General features: G+C 35.9%; 1 protein-coding gene and 1 pseudogene across 3 annotated transcripts in view; one reads left to right on the top strand and one right to left on the bottom strand.

The window, feature by feature from the left end:
- Nucleotides 1-17,034, bottom strand: part of EXOC6B (exocyst complex component 6B) — a 708,543-nt gene that overhangs the window by 640,373 nt on the left and 51,136 nt on the right. The gene's annotated exons all lie outside the window — the stretch shown is intronic.
- On the top strand, nt 5,527-7,340 carry LOC132435389 (general transcription factor IIE subunit 1-like; annotated as a pseudogene).

The raw sequence follows: 17,034 nt of genomic DNA, 5'->3' as shown, positions 1-17,034 counted from the left end.
CCGTGTCCCCTGCATCGGCAGGCAGACTCTCAACCACTGTGCCACCAGGGAAGCCCTGAGATCTTTTGAGACATAATTTTGTCATTAAACCTTCCATGTTCATGTTTTGCTTTGTTAAGTAGGTACATGAATATTTTCACAAAAGAAAACTCAACTATGAGGAAGGGCAGAAACCCAAGCAACTCTAGGACCTAAGAAAGGAGAACCCTGGAAAACACCAGCATATGAGAGATTTTCTGGTTCCATTTTAAGGGGGAAGGAAGAACTGTTAATCACATAAGGTCAAGTAGAGAGCTTGAAAAAGTAAATGTTCAATTTCAAAAAAAAAAAAAATCCAAGATACAAAAGAAATCACCAACCCCACTTTCTTTAGCCAAGATTCAGCCCCCCAACTGTGTCCAACTTGGAGAGAACTTGCTATGAGCCAAAGCTTTTAATGTCCCTCTTTTTTGAAGGCACAGTGGAAACAATTCCCTAGAACAAAGGAGTTGTGTCAGCGAGCTCTCTGCTTTTTCAAGTTGGAAGGACAGTTGATTCACACCATGTGTCAGCAAGAAACACCAGTTAGAACCAAGTGAGATAAATTTTAGGGCTCCTGAGCTGTTTAATATTAAACTGTAATAAACCGTCTTTACAGCAAATTATTAACAAAATATTTGTTTACCCTCCCGTTTATATGCTTCCTTCCCTTGAAAAGAAATTCTAAGACAATTCATAATTCCAAGGTCACATATGCACCACCAAGAAATCATTTTCAAATGTCAGCATCCAGAACCAATGATCTGGATCATACTCCCAAAACATTGCCCTGGCATATCACAGTCAGCCTTGCTATACAGTCCTTTGTGTTCCAAGATAGGGCTAGAAATGCTGGTCACTGTCTTTGATTAAGACTTTACTTCTGTCATTAACTCTCTCTACATAGAGTCATTTTAGTATCCACTCTAGTCAATAAATTTACTTTATGCCTAGACCAAGAAATAAAATACATGTTCAACTACATCAATGACACTAAAATGATCTTATTTTTAATACTTTGAAAGATAAAAAAAGATCTCAAACAACCTTGATCTATATGGACTTATATGGAAAAATGGTTCTAAAACAATCAAAATAAAATTTAACAGAATGAGTGATACCAAAACTCACACGATAAAAAAAAAAGACTGGAGACAGACTAGCTTAACATGTTAAGAGACATTTTTCTGAAAACAGAGGTCACTAAAGCCAAATGATTGGTTCAATACAAGGAATTAAGTAATTTACAATGGGTAACTGGGAAAAATTAATTGCCTGCCTTTCAGAAATGACCCTATGATTAAAGTTTGTTATATAATTCGTTAGATATCTACCTGAGGCCTAATGCATATTTTCATTACTTATCTATCATCAATTATATATTATCATTTAATCTGGCCTAGATCATATGACTTCTTTGGAGAATCTGACACCCTACACAGGTCAATTCTCAGTTAACAAAATGACAATCTAATATGGCCCCAAACATCACTGAAGAAACAAATATTGCTTACCAGTAAATTACTTCTCCATAGGGTTATGTTTAGGTCACTCTCCAAAAGCTATGGAATATGCTTATCACACTTCAGTTCTCCAATCTAAGGAGTAACTTGATTGTTTACTTAATGAGGGGAAATGGGAGTAATTTTCTTAAATGTTCATGATACACTAAACCAGAAGAAATAAACTTTTAAAAGGCAAGAGAAATATGACTACTAAGTAATAAAATAACCAAATAATAAAATAAAATGACCACAGCAAGTTAAACAAAAACTGTTTTCTCAGGCTTCCCTGGTGGCGCAGTGGTTGAGAGTCCACCTGCCGATGCAGGGGACACGGGTTCGTGCCCCGGTCCGGGAAGATCCCACATGCCGCAGAGCGGCTAGGCCCGTGAGCCATGGCCACTGAGCCTGCGCGTCCGGAGCCTGTGCCCCGCAACGGGAGAGGCCACAACAGTGAGAGGCCCGCGTACCACAAAAAAAAAAAAAAAAAAAAAAAAAAACTGTTTTCTCAGAAACAAGAAAACTGGCTATACCAGGTGGTTTGGACATTTTACCATCATAGGCTCACTTAGTAAGCATTTATTGAGAATTTACTAAAATGAAGACAAGAATGTTTCCCTTTGAGGAAGCACATACTATAATAAGAAACACACAAGGAAACACAATTGAAGGTAATTATAAATCTGTATAGAAATTAATATAATGTTTAAATCTGTACACCTAAATCTGTACAGCATTATAAAAACGTAATGTTTGCTGTGGAATTGGATTAATCAGAAAAGGCTTCTTGGAGTTGCTGAAAAACAGTAAAAAAAAAAATGAGGGGAAAAAAAAACTTAAAAGGATACAGAGGAGGGAAAAAAGAACACAAACAAACAAACAAAACGACTGCAGATTTGTCATCCAAATTATGTAAGCAAGAAGACAATGGAAAGATATCTCCAAAGTGCTGAAGGAAAAATTGTAGACCTAGAATTCTATAGCCAGCAAACATATTCTCCAAAACCTAAGGACAAAGATTTTCTTTTTTTCAGACAAAATCTTAGAGAAGTTGTTGCCAGCATGCCTGCACTACAAGAAACATTAAAGTAAGTTCCTTAGGTGAAAAGAAATAAAATCAGGTCAAAATATGGATATATACAAGGGAATAAAGAGCATAGGAAATGATAAATATAAAGATTTTTATCATTTTTTTAAATTTATCTAAAAGATAAAAAAATAAAATAAAAAAAAAATAAAAGATAACTGAAAGTTTAAAGCAAAAATAATAGCAATGAATTGTGGAATTCATAACATATGTAGAAGTAAAATACATGCTAACTATAACTCAAAGGTCAATGGGGGAAATAAAAGTATACTGTTACAAGGATCTTATGTTATATATGAATAGGTATAATATCATTTGAAGGCCAACTGTTGTCTTAATCAGTTCAGGCTGCTATAACAAATTACATAGACTGAGTGGCTTCATAAAAATTTATTTCTCACAGTTCAGTAGGCTGAGAAGTCCAAGATCAAAGCACAGCATATCCAGTGTTTGGTGAGGGCCAGCTTCCTGGTTTACCAGACAGTCATCTTCTCACTGTATCCTCACATTGCAGAGAACAGAGAGAGAGAGAGCAAGCTCTCATGTCTCTTCTTACAAGGGCACAAATCCCTTTCAAGAGGGCTCCACTCTCATGACTTCCTCATGAATTAATTAACTCCCAAAGGCCCCACCTCCTAATATCATCACATTGGCAGGGGGAGTGGGGGGGGAAGGGTAAGGTATCAACATATGAATTTTGAAGGGACACAAAACATTCAGGCAATAGCAAATGTAATAAGTTAAAGATGCATATTGTAAACCGTACAGCAACCACTAAAATATATATATAACAAAAAGGTATACTGAATAAGACAATAGTGGGGGAAAATTGAATCCTAAAATATATTCAGTTAATCTAATTTAGTTAAGGAAAGTAAGAAAAGAGAAAACAAGGGACAAAGAACAGATGGGACAAATGAATAATAAATAACAAGATAACAGACTTAAACCTAGTCAAATAGGTAATTATATTAAGGTAAATGATTTCCTCTTTTCCTGCTTTCTTTTTAATTAATTAAGTATAATTCCATTTCCCCCTTCCCATCTTTTGAGCTATTATTGTGATTCCTTTTGTGGTGCCTTGCTGTAGTTTTGTTGCTTGTGTTTACCCTGCTTGAGGATCTTTAAGCTTCTTGGATTTCCATTTTAATATTCCAGAGAAAACCACTTGGAGCTTTTTAAAATGTTTCTGGTCTTAATTTTGTGGAGGTAAGCCCATATCTGTAAAACATATAATAATATTGCTTTTTTTTAATCAGTTTAGATATTGTCTTTCTGCTATAATCAGAGCAGATTTACCTCATCATACCATATCACTCCCCCTCCCTCTCCTCTCAACATACTTATACCACTTTTAGTTTTTCTAAAGGTTATTTTTGTAATTTAATATACTATGCTTAATATTGTACTTTTATTTCTTAATAATATACTTATGCTTTTATTTCTTACATCATCATCTATGACTACCTTGACCCCCTTATTGTGCAAAGTGAGGCATTAGCTCCCCTTTACTTTCTCTTCATTTGTTTTCCTCACTTTCTTCCAACTGTTGAAGTGAATTTTACATTGACTGGGTTGGGTTAATAACATATATATTCTGTTCCAGAATCATAATTGTCTTTTATGGTTTACCAGTACTTTGTCTTTAAAACCAATAAACAACATTTGTATTAGTTTAACTATATAAATATTCTTCACTTTTAAGCCAGGTTGTATACTAAGATTACCATTCCTTTCTTATGGGAATCTCCCCCCCTTTTTCTGGAAAACTCTCTCTTGATGCTCCCATTTCCCCTGCTCCAATCTGAACTGACACCTATCCAGGCTTTCTGCATACCTATTTTTGATGTTCTTTCTTGGTTGACTTACAGAGCTGCTAAGATGATCAGAAATTAAGGGAACAAAATGCTGGATACCAGGGGAAGAATGAGAAGGGGTGTGCCAACATTCTTTAGTCACTTTTTCCCAAGATATTTGCCAAGTCTGCACACAAGAGGCTAAGTTTCCAGTGTAGGAATCAAGCAGAAGAGGTAGAGAAATCAGCTTTTGACAGTTTTGTGGCACTGAAGTGACATAAATTAGAGACAAGAGGTAAAGATCCTAGAGAGGAAAAATGGTAAAAAACACAACACTCTTCTGTTTTTCCCTCAATACATGCGCTGAATTCTTAACCTACAGCGGGCAAGAGGCTAAGACGACAAGCATAGAAGCAGAACAGAGTTTTAGGTAGTCTTGAGGTATGGAGTAAAGATTAGAATGCAGTGTCCACCTGAGGAAAGGGGCCCTAATCATCACTCCAACGCTGTTTGGAAAATGTGAAGGACTATAGCAAAAGGCAGTAGTGAACCAGAGATAGCCATAGCTCTGACCCTGACTGGATTCAGATCACTGCCACTCTATCCACCTTACCGAAAAAGACGGGGTTGGGGGGAGTTTAACCTTCTCTTACGGAAGAGAAGGTTACCCAGAACCTCCAAGAGTTTTTTATCTCCATGCAGTCCAAAATTACCAAGCATGCCAAGGGGGAGGACCATATAACTGAAAATCAAGATCCACAGATGACACAGATATTGAAATTATGAGAAAAGGACTTTGAAATGTCTATGATTAATATGATAAAAAAAATAAAAGGAAAAAGAACAAAATAGACAGAAAGATGGAAAATTCACCAGAGCCTTGAAATCTATGCTATTTAAAAATTGAGAAAATTCAGAAGTGAAAATGTTATTTTTAAAATTAAGAGCTCCATAGATAGTTTATCAGCAAGAGGAGATTAGTGAAGATAAATTAATAGAAAATATCCAGATTAAAGCATAAAGAGGAAAGTAGCACGTGGTTTCTAAAGCTGGTCGCAGGAATAGGGCGTTCTCTTTGTCGCACAAGTGGCACGGCTCGTTTAAGCCAGTAGTGGAGGCGCTGAGGGAAGCTGCAGTGGGAGTGTTCAAGGATTCACTCTGGGTCCCCTAAGGTGTTTCAGGCAAAGGTAACAGGCTAAATGATGTGGCACAGGGCCCTCCCCATGCAGGATGTGCTTTGGTCAGTACATTTAAAGTTGAAGTTTGCTGCTAAAGATGGCAGATCCAGATGTCCTCACCGAGGTTCCTGCAGCATTGAAGCAGTTAGCCAAGTATGTGATCCGGGGGTTTTATGGCATTGAGCATGCTTTGGCCTTGGACATCTTGATCCGAAACCTCTGTGTGAAAGAGGAGGACATGCTGGAGCTGCTCAAGTTTGATCAGAAGCAACTTCGATCACTCTTGAATAATTTAAAGGGAGACAAATTCATCAAGTGCAGAATGAGGGTGGAGACTGCTGCAGATGGGAAAACCACTCACCACAACTACTACTTTATCAATTATTGTACTCTTGTTTATGTGGTAAAATATAAATTGGACCACATGAGAAGGAGGATTGAAACTGATGAGAGAGATTCCACCAACCGGGCCTCCTTCAAATGTCCCATCTGCAGTGGTACTTTTACAGATTTAGAAGATAATCAGCTCTTTGATCCCATGACAGGAACTTTCCGCTATATTTTCTGCCACACAGAGGTCAAAGAAGATGAATCAGCAATGCCCAAAAAAGATGCACACACACTTTTGGCAAGGTTTAATGAACAAACTGAGTCCATTTATGCTTTGCTTTGAGAGACAGAGGATGTGAACTTGGCCTATGAAATACTTGAGCCAGAACCCACAGAAATACCAGCCCTGAAACAGAGCAAGGACCGTGCAGCAACTGCGGCTGCAGCTGCTGTCCGAGCAGGTGGGCACCACCAGGAAGCATGGGCCACCAAGGTCCGTCTTATGAGTACTTATACACTCAGAATGTTGTCATTAACATGGATGACCAAGACGATCTTCATCGAGCCTCACTGGAGGGAAAATCTGCCAAAGAGAGAACTATTTGGTTAAGAGAGAGCACTATCGAAGGAGCACATAGTTCTGAAGAGATGAAGGAAGGTGGCTTAGATATAGACTCGTTTCAGGAGCGTGAGGAAGGCCGTGCGGGGCCAGATGATAATGAGGAGGTCATGCGAGCACTGCTCATTCATGAGAAGAAGACCCCCTCTGCCACAGCAGGCTCAGTGGGGGCAGCTGCTCCTGTGACCACTGCCAATGGCAGTGACTCTGAGAGTGAGACCAGTGAGTGAGACAATGACTCTCCACCCTGTGTGGCAGCTGTGGCTGTACATCATGGGGAAGAGGATGAGGAGGAGGATGAATTTGAGGAAGGAGCAGATGACCCCATTGTCATGGTGGCTGGCCGTCCGTTCTCCTACAGCGAAGTGAGCCAGAAGCCAGAGCTGGTGGCCCAAATGACACCAGATGAAAAGGAAGCGTACATAGCAATGAGACAACGCATGTTTGAGGACCTCTTTGACTGAGCTTTCCCTACCTTTTCCTCCCTTCTCTAATGCTCATTTCAAAAAGAAATTCCCTACCTTTGAAGAAAGTGTTTAGTGGCTTTCTGCCCCTCTTGATGTAAATCAACTGTTAATCTTGTGCAAAGAGTAATGGGAGAGAAAGTTTGATTTTTATGCCAGAAATTTCCCCACAATGTAGGTAGCATTCCCTTTCCTATTACTGCAGTATTAATATTTTGCTGTATTTCCTTATCTAATTTTTTTCCTTTCCCTTTTAAGACACATTTTCTCCCTTCTGAAATGAGTGCGAGAAGTCTAAAGGTAAATTCTTCATGTCTGCCTGTAGAAGCTCACTTTGATAGGTTACAGTAATTCACTGACCACATCCTTCTTATATATTCTGACCAAGCATTCCAAACAGCTCCTGATATTGCTGCCAACCAAGCAGCTTGGCAACAGGCAAATCATTGATGAAGGAAAAAAAAAAAAATCTTAAGACTTCATATTGCTTCACAGTTTAGGATGGAGTCAATATGTAAGGGGAGGTGGGAGTGTCTGTGGAAGAAGGATGGTTATGTGTAAATCTCAAGATTAATACTTAAACCAAAATTGGTGTCTTTAGAACTGACTTGACTGACAGATATTGTTTTGCTTAATGCCTTTTGGTTTGTATGTTGGATAATAGAAAACAGAAAGTGTGTTTGGTAAGCCCTTAGGAAGAAATTAGAGAAAAAACAGGGACTTAGGACGAGGAGTCCATGTAAACGGTTGAAGAGTGGAGAGTACTGGGAACAGTACCTTTTAACACTGTCTGAGTTTGTGCTGACTTGGAAATCCTTTATATAAAGCTGAGACTGGTCCCCTTCTTCAGTTCTTCCACAGTGCTATAATTGTTTAAAGAGGCCATTCCAGCAGAAATCAGCATATGACAATTGATTACTCCTCTCTCTTTTTTTTTCTCTCAAATTATTGAAGGCCTTGTCTCTTCTGATTCTTGTCAGGCATGGTACTTTAGAGTTCATCCAGTATATCGCTGAGCATTGTAACCTCAAGGAAAATGCTTTATTTTTGGTTCTGATATGCAGCATGGTATTATTCCTTAAGGCAGAACTTTAAAGAACTTTCATACAAGGGTCTACAACAATTGTATTTTTGTAATATTTCCCTTGCATTGTCATTTTAAGTATTTATCATTTTATAGTACATGTGTAAAGTTAAGATAGATTTTAAACATCTGAGCCTTGTATAAAGTAATGATTCATTTACCTGGGTTGTATTATGACTGAATATTGACAATAAGTCTATTTTATACTGACTGAAATTTGTTAATCTAGCTCTGTAACACCTTGGAGCATAATTAAAATGCCTACTCTTCCCATTTAAAAAAAAGCATAAAGAGGAAAATAAAAATATATAAAATACAGAAGACTATAAAAAATATGAAATATATGGGATAGAGTCAAAATGCCTACCAGCAGTTCTCAAGCTGTTTGGCTTAAGGATATTTTCATACTCTTAAAAAATATGGATCTCCCCAAGAACTTTTGTATACGTGGTTATATTTATTGACATTTATCACATTAAAAATTAAAGCTGAATAAAAATTTAAACATAAGAATACACAAGCATATATTACATTAGTCATTAAAACAACGACTGTCTTCACATATCATATAGCCTCTGGCGTACTTCACTATATTCTCCTGCAAGAATGTGAGTAAAAGAAGAAAGCAATATCTTAGTGTTACTAGGAAAATAGTTTTAAATTTGTGACTCTGCAGAAAGAGGTCTAGTCTTTCTATAATGGGGAAATGGCAATATTTAAAACATCAGAGTCAACTATTTCCCAAAACTAATGAAAGACATCAATCCACAGTTTCAAGCTCTACAAACCCGACAGGATAAATACAATGAAAACTATACGTAAGCACCTCATAGTAAAACTGCAGAAAAACAAAACCATAGTAAAAAATATTAAAGGAACAACATTAAGATTAAGAGCTAACTTTTTAACAGGAAATATATGTCAAATAACAATTGAATTATATACAGTAAAGTGCTGAAAAAAAATAAACTGCCAGCCTAGAATCCTAAAACTAGTTTAAAAAAAAAAAGTCCCTTAAAAATTAAGGCAGGCAATGTAAAATGGTACATCCACTACAGAAAACAATTTGGCAGTTCCTCAAAAAATTAAAAATAATTTACCATATAATCCAGCAATTCTACTTCTGGGTACATACCCAAAAAAAGTGAAATCAGGGACTCAAAGAAATATTTACACATCTATGTTCATAGCAGCATTATTCACAACAGCCAAAAGGAGGAAGCAATTCAAATGTTCATCGAAGGATGAATGGATAAACAAAATGTGGTACACATACAATGGAATATTATTCAGCCTTAAAAAAAAAGGAAATTGTGACACATGCTACAACATGGATGAACCCTGAAGACATTATCCTAAGTGAAATAAGCCAGTCACAAAAGGACAAATACTGTATGACTCCACATATATGAAGTACTCAGAAGCGTCAGATTTATAGAGACAGGAAGTAGAATAGTGGCTGCCAGGAGAAAGGAAAGGGGAGAATGAGGAATTATTGTTTAATGGGCACAGAATTTCAGTTTGGGAACATGACGAAAATTCTGAAGATGGATGATGGTGATGATTGCACAATAATGTGAATATACTTAATGCCATTAAACTATACACTCAAAGATGGTTAAAATGGTAAATTTTGTTATGTATATTTTACGACAATTTCAAAAAATTAAGGTAAAATAAAGACACTTTTCATACAAACAAGCAAAAAAATGAGAGAATGTGTCAGTATTAGGCTTGCATTCAAAGAAATGCTAAAGAGAGTTCTTCATGCAAAAAGAAAGTAATCTCAGAATAAAGCACAGAAATGTAGGAAACCAAAAAGGGGTAAACATAAATGAATGCTGACTCTACAAAATAATAATGTCTTGGGGGCACTAAATGACATGTAAAATTAAAATTCATGACAGCAATAGATTAACAGATGGGAAAGGGTAAATGAAAATGAAGTGTTATATGGTCCTAGTAGTATCAAGGAAATGATAAAAGAATTAATTTATATTATACTTTAATGAGTCAAAGATGCATGTGGTAATCCTTAGAGTAATTCCTATAGATTAGAAAAAGAAGAACCAAAAGACAGCAAAAGAAAAAAAACAGTCAATAATCAGGAAAAGAAAATCTAGCAGCCATCAGACCTTTCTACAACACCAAACACCAGAAGACAATACTCAGGGAAACAAAATATGAGTCAAAGTTTTAAGTTCAATGAAGCTGTCCTTTGAATGTACAGTCTACAGAGCAGCCATTCTGAATATACAAGAACTCAAAAATTATTGTTTATATAAGTCCATCTGAAGGTAACTGGTAGAGAAAAACTCCAACCAAACTAAATAACAAGAGAAACGTCAACAAAAAAGACTGGAAGTAATAAGGGAACATATTTAACTGCAACTCTAAGACAAAAAGATCAGATTAAGAGTGACAAAATATGGTATATAAAAATAGCATGTGGGCTTCCCTGGTGGTGCAGTGGTTTAGAGTCCGCCTGCTGATGCAGGGGACACGGGTTCGTGTCCCGGTCCAGGAAGATCCCACATGCCGCGGAGCAGCTGGGCCCGTGAACCATGGCCGCTAAGCCTGTGCGTCCAGAGCCTGTGCTCCGCAACGGGAGAGGCCACAGCAGTGAGAGGCCTGCGTACCGCAAAAAAAAAAGAAAGAAAAAAAAATAGTATGTGATAACACAACATTGTAAATCAACTATACTCTAATAAAAATTTTTTAAATAGTATGTAAAAATTATACAACTAATAAAAAGAAGAAAGAAAAGATAGAAAGTAGTATAAGCTGGTGACGCTTCATACCTCATAACTGGGAGTCAAAGCTAAGCAAATCAGGTACAAGTCTACAATTCCTAATCTAAAACCCTTGGGGTTTAGTTTAGTAACATTAGTAACTCTGCAGCAAATGTAGGAATATTCACACAAGTGGTAAATATAAAGACTATCACTATCTCACAGCAACTCACATCAAGTTTTGTTGCCAAATGAATTCAGACAGCTTTTGACGACAAATGGTTTCAGAGTCTTTGGAATTTTCATATTGCAAATGAGAGATTATGGGCTAGCAGAATTCTAAACATTTTAAGACTATAAAGTAAAACACTAACATAATATTATTGACTAATACTTGTGGTCACAGAAAAGAGAGGGAAAGAAAATACAGGAAATTCTACTGTTTCTGTCAGATGAGGAACCAATAAATACTATCTTCAAAAAAAGGGGGTGGGAAGGGGAGACTGAGGATACAATTCAAAGGAACCACAGGAACAAAAATATAATTTTTAAAAAATTATAAGACAAAACAGATCATGAGATCTTCACAGTAGTATCTTCCTCCACCCCCCCAAAACAATCCTTTTAGTTGATACTAAATTATTTTTAAATGATGACTACAGTGATCCAAATTCCCAACTTGTACTTGCAGAATAAACTGCTGATGAGCATAAAAGTCACTAGGGGGCAGCAGAGCACAAGGAGTGTCCTCTGAAAAGCAGTGAAAACTCCAAAGGACTTACATAGCCAGTTATCCACTGCTCAAAACCTCTCAGTCATTCACAAGCACAAAAAGACACTCACCAATTAATCTGTAAAATCCACTTCTAAGAGATTCATTACATTACTTCATAATTTTTTAATTTTTATTTTGAAATAACTTCACATTGTACAAATAATAGAGAACTCCTATTTAGCCGTTATACAGAATTCACCAATTTGTAATGTTTTTGCCACATTTGTTTTAACACTTTCTCTTCTACATATATGTACATGTATGTTTAGAATATGTTGCATGTATTATACCCTTAAAACTACAATGTGTATTTCCTATCTTACCTAACTATAATACAATTATCAAATTCAAAAAATTTACATTGATACAATTATAATCTAATCCACAGTCCATATTCCAGTCCTGTCAACTGTCCCAATAATGTTCTTTAGAGTGTTTTCATTTCCTCCTGGAGAGTATCCGGCCCAGTACCATGTATTACATTCAACTGTCATGTTTCTTCAGTTTCCTTTCATCTAAACTATCAGCTCTCCAGCATTTTAAACACAATTTTTAATTTTTATACTATTAAATATTAAGAACCCTAAAGAACTTTTGTTTACATTGATTTATATATATATCAATATTTACTATATTAGAAATTAAAACTGAAAATTAGAAAATATTAATTCATTAATATTAAAACCCAATAATATTTACATGTTAAAGAATATATTTTATGAAAAATAATTTTATATTCTGAAATAAACAAAAAATAGTTGGAAGAGTCTTTTGCATTTGTGCAAATATCTTTAATGTCTGCAGAAGATATCTGGACTCTATAACCACTTCTACATTAAATCTATTAAAATGTGGGGTTTTGGTTACAGTACATAAAGAAAACCCAGCCTTGCACATATGTAGTTGGAAAGGGGAGAAAGTATTTTTAAGCCTTTTCAGAAAACTTTATATATATATACACACACACACACACAAAAATTTATGATACAACCTCAAAACTTGATGAGTTCTAGATTAAAATTCATTGGTCTATCTTATACTTCAAATGAATCTTTTACCCATGTATGATTTTGTAACATCAGGTATTGTTCATTTGAAAAATACTGGTTCGCTGGGTTTCGCAGGTTTTGCAAATGTTGATATATTTCATTATACAATTCAAAAAATCACATTCATTATATCACCACTCAGTCCCATAAGAAAAGTTTATAAGTACTGGCAATCTTAAGAGGGCAACAGGCTACTATTGACAGGCAGCAATAGTAAATTCCACACAAGTAGTGCAAATAACAAATCGGTCATTCTGCAGAGCACAATAATAAAAACAGACTTAAAATCTAGTCATAATATGATTCATACTAGTAATGAAAAAACTGTCATTTTATATATTGATAAAGAGTCCCTGGTTGATCTTTAGTCTGTTTATACCAAAAAGTCATCTTTTCAATTCAGGAAAGGGATATACAAATTTCAATAACCAACACGTTCAGCCATTCATGGGTATTAGTCATCTCCTATTCCTTCTGAACACATCACATCTTTGGGTTAAAGGCTAGCATGCTCAAGCAAAGGTTTTCCAAAAATGCCATGTTTCAGAGGAAAGTTAAGATCACCAATGAACTCTAAAGTTTATTTCCTTTAGGTTTGTCAGTTTTCTAAAAGGTGTTAAAGTTCAAAAATATAATAAAGAAAACAAACAGTTTAGTGAAGAAAGCAAGATACAAAGTCCTTAAGTATCTGTCCATATATTAACACAATATATATATATAGGGCACGTGTACATTAATAATATAATATAAACATTACAGTATTTATAATAACATTTAGTCCATGTTCACTACTTATAAAGGACTGTTCTAAACACTCTGTATGTACTATCTTGCTTAATTTCAAAGCCATCCCATGATATAGAGTAACAGTATTATTTTCATTTTACATACAAAGAAACTGACTCACAGATAAGATAAATTATTTGCCAAGTCACAGAGCCATGATTAAAGTATAAGTATACTGACACGGAATCCCACACTCATCTACTTCTCTATCTGCCCATAAAAAAAGAATATATAGATACTTCCCTGGTGGCGAGTGGTTAAGAATCTGCCTGCCAATGCAGAGGACACGGGTTCAAGCCCTGCTCCAGGAAGATTCCACGTGCCACGGAGTCAATAAGCCTGTGCGTCACAACTACTGAGCCTCCGCTCTAGAGCCCGCGAGCCACAACTACTGAGCCCGCGTGCCACAACTACTGAAGCTCGCACACCTAGAGCCAGTGCTCCGCAACAAGAGATGCCACTGCAACTAGAAGCCCGCGCACCGCAACGAAGAGTAGCCCCCGCTCACAACTAGAGAGAGCCCGCGTGCAGCAACGAAGACCCAACGCAGCTGAAGATAAATAAATAATTTTTTTCAAAAAAGAATATATAATATACATATATGAAATGTACATATTATAACTTGCTGCCCCAATACAAAATATACATAACTTTATAAATATACACGTTATATAAACACATTGTTTGCATTTTTCAACTACACAGAAAACATTTACTAAAAATGTAAAACACATTGCCAAGAGAAAAACACAAGAGTCCCATGTTGCAGTCTTACCTAATACCAGCTCACCCTGTGTCTGCAGATGCCTGCTCACAGTAAGCTAATATATTAAACTGTTCTGCTAAAGTTAATTCACATAGAGTTTCTATAACTTGCAACCAGAGTCCCAAGCAATATAAACATGTATTATTTTCATAATCAATAAAAAGGCAGAAAAATATTTCTGTACTGTTTATTTCTTTTAAAGAAATGGTCTATATGTGAGATGTTGTATTATTAAAATATAAACTCCAAGAGAAAAGGAATAATTAACAGCTTAATAAATAACAAAACAGGCCTGCAATGCAATGAATTTTCCAAATTTCTAAAGGCCGCTATGCCAGTAAAATCAAAACAAGTAAAAAAGAACATTCTTTCACTAAAGCCAAAAAGGATTAGAAGAACAAGTTTGTCCATCACTTTACAAAATAACCTGATTATACAGGAATTTTCTACAGCATTTTTCGTTGTTATTATCATTCTTCTTTTCCTTCTATGTATCTTCAAAACATCATATATGCAGGATGAAACTGCTTTAGGAAGCCTGAAGGATTCAGTACCCTAAAATATTATATTTTAACCTTGAGGAACTGCTATATCCTCTCAGCTGCATTCATGTAACTTGGCAAACTGACAAAGGTTTCCTTCAGCAGATATATAGCAGATGAAGTAACAGGAGATGCAGTAAGACCGAATTCTAAAGTGACCATTTTTCCACTTTAAACTACCTTAGGCTACCTGACACCAAATTTCACTGAGTTGATGGCAGTGTCTGATGTGTTTGCTTTACCTAAAAAAGAGGAAATCAAAGAAAAAAAGGAAGGAAATAAAAAAACTGGCCCTCAACTATCACAACTCCCTTTACAATGATGTTTCCTCACTTGTATAAACAGCTCAAATTACAAAAAATCTGAGGTTGCTATTAAGCATTAATGGCACAAGAAATTAAGTCACTGCAACTTATTAAGGAAAAAAAAACTCCATTTAAACCACTGTCAGTCCAGTTTCCAGGGACTTTTGTTTTACAGAGATCAAATTCCTGACTCAACGAATGCTCCAGCCTTTCTATAACTATTGGCAGATTAAACTTTTTACCATAAAACTCCCACCATACTATTCTTCAGTCCCTCAAAAAAAATTGTTAAGTCCTGATTCCATATTGAGGATTCTAAATAAAATCTAAACACCTGAGCTTAACAGTCTCGTACTTTCACAACAGTACCCTAACATTCCTATCCATCTTTGTTCCACACTACTCCTGTCCATAAGGTTTCTTCCTCTGTGAGCAACTGAAATATTTTTCCTATAAAGAGCCTGACTGTCAGGATGAGCTGGATTATACTACTATAACAAACAACCCCAAAATATCAGTGAATACAGATTTCTTTCTTTCTGATGGCATATGCATATGTCCACTGTGGGTCAGCACGAGTCTCTGCTCTACAAAATCCTCACTCAAAGCAGCCAATATCCAGAGCAGCTGTCAACAAGACTTTTCTATAAATGGCCAGATAGTAAATATATTCAGCCTTATGGGATATACGCTCTCTGTAACAACTATTCAACTTTGCTGTTGTAGTGCAAAAGCAGCCATAGACAATACATAAACAAATCACGATGGTTATGTTCCAATAAAACTTTATTTACAAATACAGGCAGACCATATTTGGCCCACAGGCTAATCAGAGCACTGCAGATCACTGTGGCAGAGGAAAAGAAAGCATAGTGAATGCACGGATTCTTAAATCTTCTATATGGAAATGACTCAGATCACTTCAGCTCACACATCATTGGTCAAAGCAACTTACATGGCCACACCTAACTTCCAAGGGGCAAGGACATGCAATCATAACATGTGACTGGGAAGAGAAACAGAAATTTTGGGTGGATAACCCTAATGAATAACACAAATTATATTTTCTTGGTCACTTACTGTTTCCACCTACTAGAATGCCCAATCTCTCCTTTTTTACCAATCAAAATACTAGCCATTTCTCAAGATTCAGTTCAAATGTCACCTTCTCCAGAAGCACCTAAATCTCCAAACCCTATGCCTCCCATCACCTCCCAAAGCCCTCTTGTCTAACCTTTCTTACATCAAGTGTTTTCTACATTAACAAATTCCAGTTTCTTGGGATAGGTATTATGTATTATTTATCTCTTAAGGCATAGGACTCAGGATTCAATAAGTACTTGGAGGATAAATGAAAATACCACTGGTTTCTAGGTTTTTGTCTGGTTTTTAGTTAGTTTAAGGATCTAAAGTGGCATATAAAGACATAAACAATACAACATTAAATAAAATTAAAAACAGGAGAGCAATAATCGATACAAAGGGCAGCAACATAAGACCAGAAGTGAAGATGATACACAAGATGCATATCATATCTTTTCTGAAGGTGAACCACAAATTTACCTCTAAGTATTCTAGTAGACAAACAGAAGAAAGCAAGCAAGATCCATCTTACCAGTCACAGTATCAATGAGCTGTTGCTTAAGATAGGCGTATCATAGAAATAAGGCCCCTTTAAATAAAATATTTGGATTTTTTTAAATATAGTGAGACATTCTGTAAAACAAGGGACCAATAAATGCTTTTCTAAAAAAGAACTACCATGCAGAAGATACTGAAAGGCTAATAATAATCAGTAAATATTTTTTAAGGATGTTCTTTGCATCAGCCTGGATAACAGAAGGAATACAAAGAAATTATAAGACAGTCTGTAACCTAATAGTTGGAGGAACAAAACATACATACATGACATGATATAGAAAGTACTAAGACTATACTATACTTTAAACTTTTATGGAGCACTTACATTCCAGATTCTATATCCGACACTGAGGATAAAAC

This window comes from Delphinus delphis, chromosome 12 (assembly GCF_949987515.2).
Source record: "Delphinus delphis chromosome 12, mDelDel1.2, whole genome shotgun sequence".
NCBI lineage: Eukaryota > Metazoa > Chordata > Mammalia > Artiodactyla > Delphinidae > Delphinus > Delphinus delphis.
This window is presented reverse-complemented; position numbering and strand designations above follow the sequence as displayed.